Genomic DNA, 14,664 nt, shown 5'->3' on the forward strand with positions numbered 1-14,664 from the left:
AGAAAATACAATAAGGCTTGTAACACAACTTAAAACATCATGGTACAGGATACACAATTACTCCAAGAGCATATAAAAGGAAACTGACGCTGGTGTAAGGTATGCAAATGGGAAGGGTGAGCAGTGCTAATGTAGTTAAAGGTCGGGGCCTATGATGAAAGTGTAGTAGGCTCATCAAGCTTGTGAAGCCAGAGTTTGGTTTTGGAGGAGTGGAACATGTGTTCTGATCTGAGTGTGGAAGGCGTGGTATCCCAGAGTTCTGTAGTCTCTCTTGTTCAATTGCCCTGAGTACTTACCTGTTGGTTTTGTCTAATTTCTAATAACTTTGTCTTTCCCTCCCTTTTATATTGCTGGAGTGCCATTTTGCTCCCACTTCATTTTGTGAGCTTAACTTGTCTGGAATGTAAGGGAAGTGGTGTGGTGTATTTATGATTGTGATTTTTAACTTTAATTGCTGTCCTTTGTGTAACTATTTGATACTGCTCACTTACTCTTGAAATAAGTCTGGCTGCTCCGCTACTGCTACCACTATAACTGTGTAGTACAGGCTTGTACCAAAAATGAAATTTTACTGTCACTTGTAGTCTTAATTGTCTTAATTGTGTGTCGTGTTCCCAAAGGGTACTGCAAATAATTCTGCCTAACACCCGGCCTGGCACCTCCGAAGGTGATGAATAGGGCATCTGACTTGCAGAAGCCCTTGGTCCTGTCAGGTAGAATTTCAGGGCACGCCTGACATCCAGGCAGTGCAGACCTCTCTGAGGCTCGTCTTTCGGGTCCGTAAAGAATGTAGGAAGGACTATCTCCTCGTTTAAGTGAAAGGCTGAGGGTACTTTAGGCAAAAATGCCGGATGGGTCCGCAGGACCACCTTATCCTTGTGAAAAGTGGTGTACGGCTCTGAGGCAACTAGGGCCTGGATCTCGCTGACCCTGCGCGCCGATGTGAGCCGACTAGCAGGGGCGTCTTGATGGGGACCAGCCTGATGTCCGTCGACGCCATAGGCTCAAATGGCTTGTGCGCGAGGGCGCCCAAGACTAGGTTTGAATCCCACACGGGGTGTGGCTTCCTGATGGGCGGGGAGAGTCTAGCGAGCCCCGCCAAATGTCACTTGACTATCGGGTTGGAGGAGGAAAAGACCCCTTCCTCCGAATTCCTGTAGGCCCCAATGGCTGAGGTATGTGCGGCAGGTGTCCACCTGCAGACCAGAGCTGGTGAGGTGCGCTGACAATGACAGCACGTCGTCCAGTGAACAAGCCAGTGGGTCAATATCCTTGGAGTGCGCCCAGTGGCAGAACCTGGTCCATTTACTCTTATACTGGGCCCTGGTAGCCTTGCTCCTAGCCCATTGTATGATTTCCAGGTTGGCTTGAGATAGTTTGAGGTGGCTGAGCATCAACTGCTCAAGAACCACACTGAGGACCAGCTTCAGGGGGTCGGGGTGGACGACCTTGCCCCCCTGCTGTGTCAGAAGATGTGCTGGGCCTGTCGGGAGGTGGATTGGAGGGACCGACCAGAGGTTGAGCAGCTCAGAGAACCACGGCCTGGCTGGCCACCACAGAGCTATCAAAATGAGGTTGAGTTGGTGAGACTCCTTGAACTTGCAAAGTACTCTGAATCAGTGGAGTTGGCGGGAAGGAGTATGCCGACATGCCGTTCCACTGGATCCATAAGGCATCGCCCAGGGAGCCTAGGCCCTGCCCCTGCCAGGAGGCGAACTGGGAGCACTTCTTGTTGTGCCTGGTGGCAAAGAGATACACCTGTGGGAGGCCCCAACAGTGGAAGATCTCCGGTGGAACAAGGTTGTTCAGCTGCCACTCGTAGTTGTCCTCTAACAACCTGCTGAGCCTGTCCGCTTCCAAGTTGGCTTCCCCCGGAAGGTGCACTGACGTGAGGTAGAGGTCGTTCTTCAAGGCCCATTCTCCCACATGTTGATCGCCAGTCTGCACAGGGAGGGGGACCTGGTCCCCCCCTTGCTTGTTGATGTAGTACATACTGGTCGAGCTGTCCGTCTGGATGAGGACTACCCTTCCCTTGGGACTTGGGAGGAAGGCTCTGAGCGCTAACCAGATGGCGTTCAGTTCCAGCCAATTGATGTGGTATTCTTGTTCTTGACCGGTCCATGTGCCGTGAGCCGAGAGGTCTTCCAGGGTAGCTCCCCAGCCCTCTAGGGAGGAGTCCGTGGTGATAGACTCCTGTGGTACAGGGGGCCGGAAGGGCTGCCCGTCCGCAGGTTGCAGTCCCTGGACCACCATGCGGGTGGAGAGAGAGATTGGGATCTTGATAATTTCGGCCTGAGAGCCCCTATCCTGGTTCCACGATGCTGCGAAGTGGAGCCGAGTCCTCCTCATCATGAGTCTTGTGTGGGGGACGGCCAACAGAACCGCTGCAAACAGGCCTAGTAGATGCTGGAACCACCAAGCCGAAGTAGCGCTCCTGCTGAGAAAGTGGGACGTGGCCCTCCCGATGGCCGCCATCTTGTCCTCCGAGGGGAAAGACCCTCTCGGAGTACGTGTCCCAGATTAGGCCCAGGAAGGTTGTGCTCATCAGTGCATGGGAGGAGTGGTGAACTGTTTCTTGAGATGTAGCCCTGATGAGCCAGTCTAAGTAGGGGTATATATCGAGGTCCGGAGCACAGAGGAGGGCTGCCTCCGCATTCATCAGTCTGGTAAAGGCCCTGGGAGCAGAGTTGAGGCCAAAAGGGAGGACCTTGTACTGAAAATGGCAGCCCATGATCCTGAAACGGAGGAAAGAACGATGGGGTTGTCAAATTGGGTCGTGCAGATAGGCGTCCTTCAGGTCCAGGGAGCACATCCAGTCTCCCCTGCCTAATGTCTCTGCAATAAAGGCTGGTGGCGGAGTTCGGAGCCGAGTTCAGTCAGCCCCAGTCCCTGTGTGGAATTGTGCAGAGAGGAGCAGCTGCTACACGTCCGTTTTGGTGCCTGATGCTTTAATTTTGAAGAGACTGCCTACAAAATCTGACTTCCTGCGCGGAGCGGAGTTCGGAGCAGAGTTCAGTCAGCCCCAGTCCACCCCTGGATGCCGGATGGAAGCTGGGAGCTCTGCCGCTGGTCCGCAGACGCGAAATAGGTTGTTACAACAACATCAGCGTCTACAACCGAAGGTCACACAATTAAAAGGTAAGCAAACAGTCTGCTTTACCCTGCGAGCAAACAAACAGTCCTATGAATAAGGATATGCCTCTAGTTGACGTCTACAGAGTGCCGTCACTAGCGGATCTGGTTTCGTCCGCCCCAAGTCTAAATGTGGTTAGTCCATCTGAACGCACGAACACTAAAGTGGAAAGCTGCACAAAGTGCCCTCCCCTGAAATCTAATGACGCTGAGCAACCATGCTGTCAGGGAGAATTCTCTTATAAGGCTAATTTCCCAAACCTAGTGAGTCCCCCAGCAGCTTTGCTGGATTTTTGGGGTTCGTTTTTTTCTCCTGCTAAGAGTGAGACTCTTTTCCTCCCACTCTTAGGCATGATTTGAGTGTCTGACTTTGTGTGTGCTTATGGACTATGGGGTTTCCTTTCTACTCCATAGGGGATCATCTATTTTTTATGTGTGTGTTACACAGCACCCTCAGTGCAGTAACACAGGGGTGCCATAGTGACCCCCAAACAGACTCCATACCCTGGGACTGACTATTGTCTCCCAGGGCATGTAAAGTCACCATTGACTTCACAACTCCTAAATTGTGAACAGAACCAGTACAAACCATTCTATTGTGGAAGTACTGGAAGGGGTTAATTATATTGGCCCATGGTCTGTTTTCAAGGGGGCACTGTCCAGTCCCCCCCTTGTCGAGTTTCTGGCTGGTGGCAGTGGTTACCACACAAAATATTCCACCGGAATATTCTCTATGGGATTTTCCCATTGATTTTAAACGCACCACTTTTTGGTGCAATGTTAAAGATACCGCCGGTTTATTTAATATTAAATCCCCGGTTGGGTCTTTTTGCCAGAACTCTTTTCTAAAATGGTGTTTGTGTCCGTCTCTGTAACTCTGACCAAGGTTGAGCCCTTTGTTTCACTATTTTGGCGGGCTTCTCCACAAATGGTGCCACTCTGTCTGGGTTACACAAGAAGGTTGGAGGGAGGGGGAGCGGTGGGGGGGGGGGGAGCTGGACGAGTCTTCTTCCTCTGAACTGGTGGGACCAACCAGTTCGCCTTTTTTCAAAAGACGTCTCTTGGTCGAATCGCCCGTGCCAAGCACCCCGGCGGCCAGATAGCCAAGCTTCACCACTTTGACAGCGAATAAAAGGAACGCTCATTTTATTGACGAACTCCGCGGCTGGTTTCATCCCTGAGCAGTGCAACGTCTACACGTTTCCTCCTCGACGAGATCCTCTCTTCCCTTGGTCGAAACAACAAACTGCAACCACTGCCAGGAACAACTGCCACCGCTGGAGCTTCCTCTCTGTTTAAGGTACTGTGTCCTGCCTGGCCTCCCTTTCTTCGGTTTGCCCAAGGGGACCCTTAAATCCTTGGCTTGCCAACTGGGTTGGCCCCAGACCTTCTAACTTTACCTTCTTGAATCACCCCAACCTCTTTTGAACATTCTGCTAAGACTGTTTAGTGCATTTTTAACCGTGTGATCCTGGGCACTTTTCGCTTTGCTCCCTTTAAAGTGGGCCTGGCCTATGAACTTTGGCTCTACAATATTTAATGCCTTTGTTCTCTTGCCGAGACCTCCTAAAAGTGTTAGGACCTGGTTTATTTCTATGCTCTGTCTTTTTCTATCCCTTTAACTGAACTATTAGAGTGCCATCAGGTTATGCGCTCACCTCCGTTTAACAAATTGTGGTGTTGTAATTCTGACTTGTCTAATAGTTATTAAGGGAGGTGTGTATACTTTACCTGACTGTTTTAACATGCTTTTGATTTAGAGTGCTAGTATATTGCCTAAAGTGTGTTTTAAATAAATAATTATATACTTTTATACAAAGCTCTGGTCAGTGTTTGTTTGCTCTACTGTGTTTTTAGCCCTATTGTGTATACTCTATATACTGCCCTACTCTTCTTGAGAGAAGTCTGACTGCTCAGCCACAGCTACCAGATAAATCTGGGTGGTGCGGACTGCTACCAATTGGGTTTACTGCTTACTCCTGTAGTCTTAATCTTTTTGCAGTGTTCCCCAAGGGAACTGCACAGGATTCTGCCTAACACATGCATTTTTGCTTCCACTATGAATGTAGGCAGACCGTCCCTTGCTTCCGTCTACTTGGACGCCTCTGATGTTCCGTTTGCATTTGATATTACTGACACAGACCTTCTAGAAATGAGGATACCCACTGAAGATAATCTAGCCTCCAATAATGTTCCGGCCAACAGCCCTGTAGAACTTGCAAACGTCTCACAAATGTCTCCCGTGAAAAAAAAAATAAAGTCGCAGTCTGTTACACTCACCAGCCCCGCCAGCTATGGTGAAGAGTCCATCTGCAAATAGCATTCAACCCAGTACAGTGCAGCTCTCAAAAGGGGTCCTGATGAAAGAAGTATTATGCCCTAAATCTGCACTTAAAATTGCTTGCCACACAGACCTGGAAATGGAGTTTATCCCGCAGGCCGCGCCTGTTGCTAACGTGGTTCAAGCAGACAGAAATGTGGAGACAGAATCGTTCATTCAAAAAATAAAATCCAACGACACATTGTCTGATAATCCATCCTCACAAAGTGTTTTTTTTAGTCCCACAGTGGGCTATGATGTTGCCGCCCGTGAAGCTCGCTTAACTGAACGGCTGAAAGCTGACTTTTTGTCAATATTTGTTTATTATTTATAATGCACAGACATACCCTGGGGTAAAAGTGTGCAGCAAGTACAAGAATATGAGAAGCTTAGTTACACAAGTTTAAATTTACATAGTTATTTGGGTATACCGGGTATACATAGTAAAGTCAACATATAACATATATACAACATATAACATATATACAATAGCACTATCATGGTACAACAAATTTACAGTGGCAAAATATACAGGTTTGAAGGGCAGCAATTGCAGTTGGCACTACATTGAGTGAGCATTCGCTTTCAACCATAGGATAGTATTGGTTCTGAAGTTTTGATAGGGAAGGTCAGTTCTTAATGTGTGGGGTAGGGGGTTCCACAGTTTAGCTGCTTTCACCGGGAAGCCGTTACCTTCTATGGTAGAGCGATTGAAGTTTGGGATGGAGAGGCAATCCTTGTAGGCCATTCTGGTAGGTCTCAAGGATTGTTGTCTATGGAATTTGTTGACCAGGTAAGAAGGCGCAGCATTATTAAGGGATTTGTGGGTGAGTGACAGGGTTTTTAGGTGGATTTGATTCGAGGTTGGCAACCAGTTGTTCTGGCGGCTGCTCTCAGTGATCTGGTCTGTTCTGGAGATGCCCAAAGCCACCGTGAGGGCACTGTTTTGTAGGATTTGGAGTTTCCTGATGGTAGCTTTGGTTGCCCCCAGGTAGAGGGCGTTGCAGTAGTCTAGGCGAGAGAGGATAAGGGCTCTGGCCAGGCTGATGCAGCTAAAATCAGATAGGAATGGTTTGGCAGTGCGGATAAGTTTGCATGTATCTGCTGTAGAAGACGCCAGAGAATTAACCTGTTTTGTTAGTGAGAGTTTCGAGTCAAGGTAAAAGCCCAGGGTTTTTACTTCGTGACTGACTTTAATGCTGATACCATCAATTAGAAATGAAGAGTAGTCAGGTCCAAGGTTTTTTAGGCTGGAGGTAGTGCAAAGGATGAGTTCAGTTTTATCATTCAGGCATAGTCCATGTGTGGCCATCCATGCCTGGATGATGATGTACACTCTATTCACCAAGGCCAAATCCTTTCCATAATCCTCAGAAAGCAGGAGGAGGATCTGGGTGTCGGCGGCTGCATAGTTAGTGTAGGCGTCACCAAGAAGATCCAGATCATCGAAAAGGGGCTTGGTAAAAAGTGTTGTACAGCTTAGGCGAGACACAAGAGCTTTGGGGAACGCCACAGGTGATAGGTATAGGGTTGGCAGCTGCAGTGGGCGAGAAGACCCTCAGAGTTGTGCCATTTAGAAAGGATCTAATCCAGATGATAGCTTTGTCAGAGATGCAGGCAGCCGAGTTGAGGTGGTTGCATAGGATGGTATGATCAACCAAGTTAAAGGCGGCCGAGAGGTCTAGGAGGAGGAGAAGGGCCGCTTTACCGTTATCTCTACACTTGTCAACTTGGGTCTTAAGGTCGATTAGAGCTGTCTCGGTTCTGTGTTGGGGGCGGAAGCACGATTGTCTAGCTCCTAGTAGATGGTATAGTTCCAGGTGTTTTTGGATTTGTACATAGGCCACCTTATCCAGAATTTTTAGAAGGAAAGGTACCGTTGTGATCGGCCGGTAGTTGGTCGGTACGGATGGGTTGGGAGTAGGTTTTTTTTTTTAGCAAAGGAAGTACCCAAGATTGTTTCAGATTGGTGGGGATGGTGCCAGTGGAAAAGGATGTGTTGATAAGATTTGTAATGAAGGGAGATGGGTCGCGAGCTGCATCCTTGATAAGTTGTGCGGGGAAGAGGTCACCCTGACAATTAGTAGGTTTCAGGGACAGGATGGTTCTTTCCACTTCTGGGATCGAGACTTTGAAAAAGTTTAATTGGGTAGATTCGTTAGTGGACATCTTTTCCGTAGTTACGGGAGTAGTTGAGTTAATTAAGGATGCTTTTTTTCCCCAGAGATCTTATGTTGTAGGGTGAGAATTTTGTTCGCTAAAGCATTTTGAATCTCTGAGCACCATTTTTTGTCTTTCATACTTGTGTCCAGTGGTTCGATGGGGGGGGTCTCTATTTCTTTGAGGATGGAGAATAGTTCCTTTGTATTGGATTTGGCTTGGGAAATACGTGTGTCAAAAGACATGTGTTTTGCTAGACATATTTCTTTTTTGTAACGGGAGGAAAGTTTGGCGAATTTAAGTTTATTAGCTGCTGAGTGTAGCTTTTATCAGGCGGCCTTGCAGTTTCTTTTTTGTTGTCTAAGGTTTTTTAGAGCAGGCGTAAACCAGTTGTTCAAGTGCGTCTTAGGTTTACTTGGTCTGAGTTTGGCGGGAGCAATCAGGTCCAGCAAGGTAGTCATAATTATATTGTATTCTTCAACCAAAATCTCGGGATCTGTGTTATCTGGGAGTGTGCTAAGAGTAGGGAGTAGGGCAGCGATAAGCCTGTCCATCGTAATGCATTTTTTATTTCTGGTTAGTGTAGGTGGAGCTCTAATGGTTGGTAGAGGCAGGGGTCTATTAGTGGACAGCGTGAATGACAAAAGGTGGTGGTCAGTCCAAGCTAGTGGAGAGATGGGTAGGATGTTAGCTTGAAAGTTGAAGTCTGCCACCCAATCAAGTGTTCTGCCTTTAATATGGGTAGGTGCATTGCTTCTTTGGGTGAATCCTAGTTCGGACAGAGTGTTGAGTGTGGTCAAGGCGAGCTGGTCTAGTGGGTTATTGAAGCCCATGTTCAAGTCTCCAAGTAGAAGTACTTGTGTAGAATTTTTAAGGTTGCTGGACAGGATGGTGTTGATGTCATCTTCAAATGTTCCAGGGGGATTGGGGGGGCGATAGATCAAGTGGATGTTGAGAGTTTGGGCATTGGAGATTGGGACTTTCACGGAAAGCAATTTGCAGGATGGAACATCAATTGGCGGAGACAGTTTTATGTCGAGGCTACATTTGTAGATGATAGCGATGCCACCTCCTCTGGATTTAGATCTGTCATGTCTCAGTATGGAGTAGCTGTCCGGGACTGCGAGCATGAGCATGGGGCCTGCTGCAGGGTGTAACCATGTCTCGGTGACGGCTAGGAAATCTAGGTCCTCAATTAGGATTAGGTCAGCAATTTCTGTAGCATGTGCTACTAAGGATCTAGAGTTGGGTAGGGCACCCTTGATCTGAGGGTTCGGGGTGATAGTCGGGTGGTGGATTTGCATCACTTAAGGTTTCCTATGCTTAGTTAGGCTATTTATGGGCCTATGGTTGTCATTAGGGGCTAATTTGGCAGTAGCGTTGGTTTGGCAAGGCTGAGATATTAATTGTCTTGGTCCTACGCTAATAGGAATCGATCTGAAGGGGGCTCATAGATTTTGGCAAGTCTGGCTCTAAGACGCAGGTTTCTGGCCGTGGTTGAGCATGGGTGACTTAGTAACAGGCATTTAGGCTCCGTCGTGTCATGGAATGGTCTTGATGTTGTGGCTTTCTGTAGGTTAGAAGTATTTAGCCAGGTGTGTGTAGTGAAATAGTAAGAGGTATGCTGCTTAGTATATAGACTGATGCAGGCAATGCGGCTTATGGCTAGAGTTGTCATACTAGAGAGGTGATGGGGCACCAATCAATGCAGGTATGATGAGTGGTGCAGTAGTAGGTATGGGGAGGAGTCGCCATTGTTAAGGTAGGCGGGAGAGTGATTGACTTTTGTATAGTTGGCTCAGGAGAGGTAGGTGGGCGATCAGTGGGGATAGAACTAGTAGGTCAGTGAGTAGGGAAACGCTGACTTCTTGCTAAGGCGAAATTCAGAGCCAATGGTAGGCAGATCGGTGCGGGCACTAGCAATCAGGAGGTATGGTTCAGGACGTTGCTAGTTTGGTTTGTGGTAGACAAACAGCAATGGGGTCTAGGCACCAACTATATCAAGGCAAAACGGGCAGAAGTGCATGAGCTGGCAAGAGACGGTGCACGCTGTATGTGGCGAGGCAGGCATTGAGGGCACAGGCTGCAGGCACACAGTAAACGGAAAACATACTATCTGGCAGTTTCTAAATCAAAGCAGGCAGACGAATAATACATGATCCGGCAATGCTAGTGCAAGCTATTAGTGGCGAGGCAGGCATTGAGGGCACAGGCTGCCACGAGAACGTCTCAACGCCAGCTTCATTCAAAAATATGCAGGCATGCCTGTGAACAGTCCAAAAGTCAGAACAAAAAGGGAAGTTAACCATGCCAACTGTAAATCATCAATTACTTCTGGCCAGTCCACAGTGATTGCCTGTACAAATCTTGATTTGACTGACAGATCACGAAGACGACGTTAGCAGCAAGGACATCCGACGATCGTTGGAGAAAAAACAACTGGCAGCAGACAACGAAGGGCCCTGCCCAGGTCCTACTCCATCTGAACTTAAAAAGCAATCAGACGGCATTGCAAATATTAAAGGAAATATATCTATAGCTGTGGTTCTCCAAATTCGTAATAATGTGTTAGCAGCCACGTCCATCGCGCTGCTACCCTTTATGAAATTATATGAGTCTTTAAACGAACCGGTTCGAGACCAAAGCTCTCTACTGGTTACTGCAAATAATAAGTTGTTAGCTCTGGAAAAATTCAATGAGCATCTTTGCCAAAGACTTGAGAACGAAGCGGTTTCCTCACGCCAATGGCAGTCTCGTCTTAATGAAATAACCAACCGTGATTCGCTTGAAAAAGTGGATCTTAGTGAAGCAGTGCTGGAATGCGCTAAGTGGATAAGGCATAACGTTCCAGCGATACCACTCTGCGACCTATAGTTGTATCTGTAACGACAAAAGATCTCGACCAATGAATGAGGAACACCTTATCACACAGAAAAAAGGGAACGAATTACAGTCCGTGCCTTCACCAAAGCAACATTGTGAAGAATGTATGACAATTACTTCATAAAGATGGTTCAAACAAGTCGAGGAAAATTCAATTTATCGACAAACTGAAGGTGCCAGAGTTGGCAGCAGATTGCCCATCTGTCCCAATAAATATTGATATAGGCCTCAAATCAAAGACCATAGTGACAGAGCCCGATCAAGAGGTTCAAAATGGGAAGGTTCAGTTGGTACCTGGCACTGCAAAACCAATGCCTCCTACTGTTGAGTGCGCATATTCTGCACACAAAGTTTTGTTTGGAATTTTCACAGGTGCAGCCAAATCTATCAAAACATTGGCAGAAAGGGCGCCGTTCATACGTGGGAAAAAAAACAAACTGCTAAAATAATACCAAGGATGGGCCAGCTCAAAAACGAGCACGCTCCAACGAAACGAAGAAGTTCATTCGAAATTTGACTACGCCCCGCGACTACAAGTAGCCCTAAACCACGGTTTCGTCGCCAGGCATTTTCAGTTGAAAAGTAACACAGGAACTGACATTGAGGCAGCACCCAAATGTCAACCTCACAAAGAGAGCGAGAGAGGAGATCAAGCCCTCTGAAGATTCAAGTGCTGACTCGATAGACTTGTGTAACTTTTCAACCTATTCGATAGAGGATGATGAAGCTTCTGTGGATGAAGATGTCAATTGCTCAGTGAAATGTTCAAATCTGCAAGTAAATCCTCCCAAACTCGGCATTAGAAAATCCACACGAAGAGGCGATAGCCTTGGTGGGCACCCAAAAATCAGCGCAAAACCAGAAGGACGAGTCGCCTCCAAGACGTCAATGTCATGAAAAAAGAAACGCAACTCTGAAAGCCGATAACCTTGTTTCTAAATTAAACCCGAAACCAACAGCTCAACAACAAAAGCAGACACACCGAGGATTTGAAGAAAAAGAGGCCCAACCGGTGATCTCTAAATCCGGCATGTGGGAAGTAGAATTGGAAAATATTCTGGAAGACAACAGCGAGGTAAATTTGAACCTGTCTAACATCATGAAGTGATTGCATTGTATTCCGGCATTGCAGAATACCAGATCTGATAATAATTGCAATTGTCGAATACAAATCAGAGTCAAGAACAGACTGGGTCATCTTATATATAAAATCAAAGTTCCTGGCAAAGCCTTTAATTGATGCCAAAGAAGAGCTGCTATTTTTTGGTTTTGACTTGACTTTGTATTGTATGATGACTTGATAATACATGAGGTCCCAATCGAGAACAACCAACACAAGGAATCAGATAATGAACTCAAAAGAGATGAATTGTGGAAACAATTTAAACAACTCAAAATTGACAGCTAGAAGAAAGAAAAACAAATTAGTCCAAAGTGGTTCCCGTCCAAATGCCCACCAGGAAGAAAACAGCAACTAGCATAAAAATTGGTTAAGTTGTTCGGACAAGCTGCTAACTTCCTGGAACACAAGAGGCTTTGTCCACTTGTTTCAGGATGCTTGGCCAGTGGAGGTTACAAACCCTATAATTTGCCTGCAAGAAACACCAACTTGTGACGGCTATTCAATATACCTAAATGCAGCTGGAAAAAATGTATTTGGTTGTCCTTTTTCTGGATTAATAACAATGATTAAGAACTCTTGTGGTTGGGAAGTGATCAGCGTCTCGAACCCAAACCTATTTATACAAGTACTACTCTTGCAAAGCAATGACAACCCCTCCGGCAAGAAAAAACATTTTATGATTATTGACACATACTGGAACCCAGCCATGATCAGTCAGTCTACATATATTACGTCAATAACGACACAAATTGATGCCTGCCTTTCATCCTTTGACGAACCATTTATTCTTGTGTGTGGCGATTTGAACTATTCATGGTTTAACAACTCAAAAGAGCGACTGGTGTTGCAAGAACAGAATATTCCCACCCAATTGTCGGATCAAGGTTGCAAATGGAAATATGAACTGGCATTAAGACATTGCGAAATGCTGAATGGCTGCACAAGGGGCGATATTCCCGTGGCGGATACTTGGCACCGTCGGTCATCAAAAAAGACACTGGATTACATGTGGGTCTCGAAAAATCTCCAGCTTCATATCACCAAGTTAACAACGTGGAAGACTGTAAAAAGTTACCAGGATGCCTTAGTGTTATCTTGGGTTTGGGCCCAGGAAAAATCCCCTCCAAGATATAATTCATCACTAAGCATCAACAGTGGTTTCAATAGGCTGCGGTTCAACAATCAACAGATATAACAGTAGATTTCATCCGACAGGATGCTGGAAAAAATCTGTCAGAGAATGTGCCTTGGTAACGCAGTTTACAACGATTTCTTACAGAGATAAAACTGAAGTAGTCAAATACAAACATCAGTTCAGCTCCGAAGTATGCGAGGGAATTAAATCATTACAAAAAGACTTACGGGTCTTAAAAAAAAAAAGAATCAGAGGGGTCAACAAAAATCATCAGTTAAATAAACGCCGTCAACACTATCGTAATTGGGTAAGATCACTCAATGCGATTGTAAACAAAAACAAGCTGAATTGATGCTATGTTTGATCATACAAAAAGACAGCAGAAACATATGGGAAATAATAAACAATGGACATCTAAAACAAGTCTTTGCGTTATTAAATGGGGTGAATGCTGCAGATTAGGTGAAACATTTTGCAGTAGTCTTTGACTCCAAAAAGATGAAGAAAGTCTTGAAGCAAACCCTAGGTTCAGTAATTGGAATGTCTGAGTCTGGCGAAGACATCGAATTATCCATCCAAGGTCTAAAGAACTTGAGGGCCGCCGGCCCAGATGGTATTTCAAATGTGATGTTAAAATCAAACAAAGCAAATTGGGCCACCTTTATTAAGGCTTTATTCGACCGAATAAATTCAACAAAAGTGATCCCAGAGTCTTGGATAAGCCCGGTGGTGGTCCCGGTTTTCAAAAAGGGAAACCGGGAAGACCCGGCAAACTATCGCCCCATAGCGCTCCTTGATACGATGGGGAATATTTTTGCTACCTTTCTTCAAAAAAAGCTTACAAAGTGGGCTGATGGTGCAAATTTAGTGGACATAAGAAACTGGTTTTACGAAGGGAGTCGGAGTGGAACTGAACTTGATCCTCCTCAATCTGGCAAAATTGGATGACCTAAAACGCAAGAATCGTTTGTTTCTTGCGTTTGTCGACCTAAAACAGGCTTTTGATAGTATTGATCGGCAGCTCCTTTGGATCAAACTGAAAGCCTGGGGCTGTCCTGTTAACTTGATGCTTCCTCTGATGGCTCTACATTCGAACACCACAATTCGTGTACGGCTGAACACTGAAGGCAAGGTAACTGATGAAATAAAAACAAAGGGGTGACACAGAGCTGCCCTTTGGCAGCGCTGTTGTTCAAACCTTTTGTTTCCGACCTGTCTGCAGCACTATTAAATGTAAAGACTTTTCCCCCAAAGGTCACTGGCCAGCCCCCAAAAGTTGGGTAATTTATGAAGATGACGTCGTTTTACTCTATTCCACTGAAACAGGGCTGTAAAGATTACTGACTGCTCTACCAAGTTATTTGGATGCAAATCATCTAGAGATAAACGTGAAAAAAATCAAAAATCTCTATGGGACCAAAAATTAGACAAAAAAAAGATCTTTAAGTGGAAGGTGAACAACTAAGTTCTGACATCGACCAAAAGTATTCGATATTTGGGCGTAATATTAATAAGAGTGGAGTTGGATGAATGATGTTTCATCTCCAATGAAGATGTTTGAGCTGCAAGGGGCAAAATGACAAATGTACGGCAAATTTACATTGCTGCTGATAATAAAATTTTACCTGCAAAAAGTGATACCTGCCGTATCCTTTGGAAGCGAAGCTGGTTGGAATATTGAAGCCGAGTTCTGGAGTCAGATTGAGGGGAAATTCGGGTGAAAAGTTCTTAAACTGCCACAAAATGTTCCAGTTGTTGTTATGCGCCATGAACTATGCTTGGACTCCCTGTAAACCAGTCCTCTGGAAATCAATTTCCGCATTACGGAAAATGCGACTTACCACCACAGCGAAGCCCTACTTGATCTTGAACAAAAAGAGTAAAGATTTAGCTGCCAATTTACTTAACAGC

At 45.9% G+C, this 14,664-nt stretch overlaps 1 protein-coding gene across 4 annotated transcripts in view; it reads right to left on the reverse strand.

Annotated features, from left to right (window-relative positions):
• Positions 1–14,664, reverse strand: part of USP7 (ubiquitin specific peptidase 7) — a 2,259,762-nt gene that overhangs the window by 136,354 nt on the left and 2,108,744 nt on the right. The window lies entirely within an intron of this gene.

Source organism: Ambystoma mexicanum, chromosome 2q, assembly GCF_040938575.1.
Source record: "Ambystoma mexicanum isolate Mex_15411 chromosome 2q, UKY_AmexF1_1, whole genome shotgun sequence".
NCBI lineage: Eukaryota > Metazoa > Chordata > Amphibia > Caudata > Ambystomatidae > Ambystoma > Ambystoma mexicanum.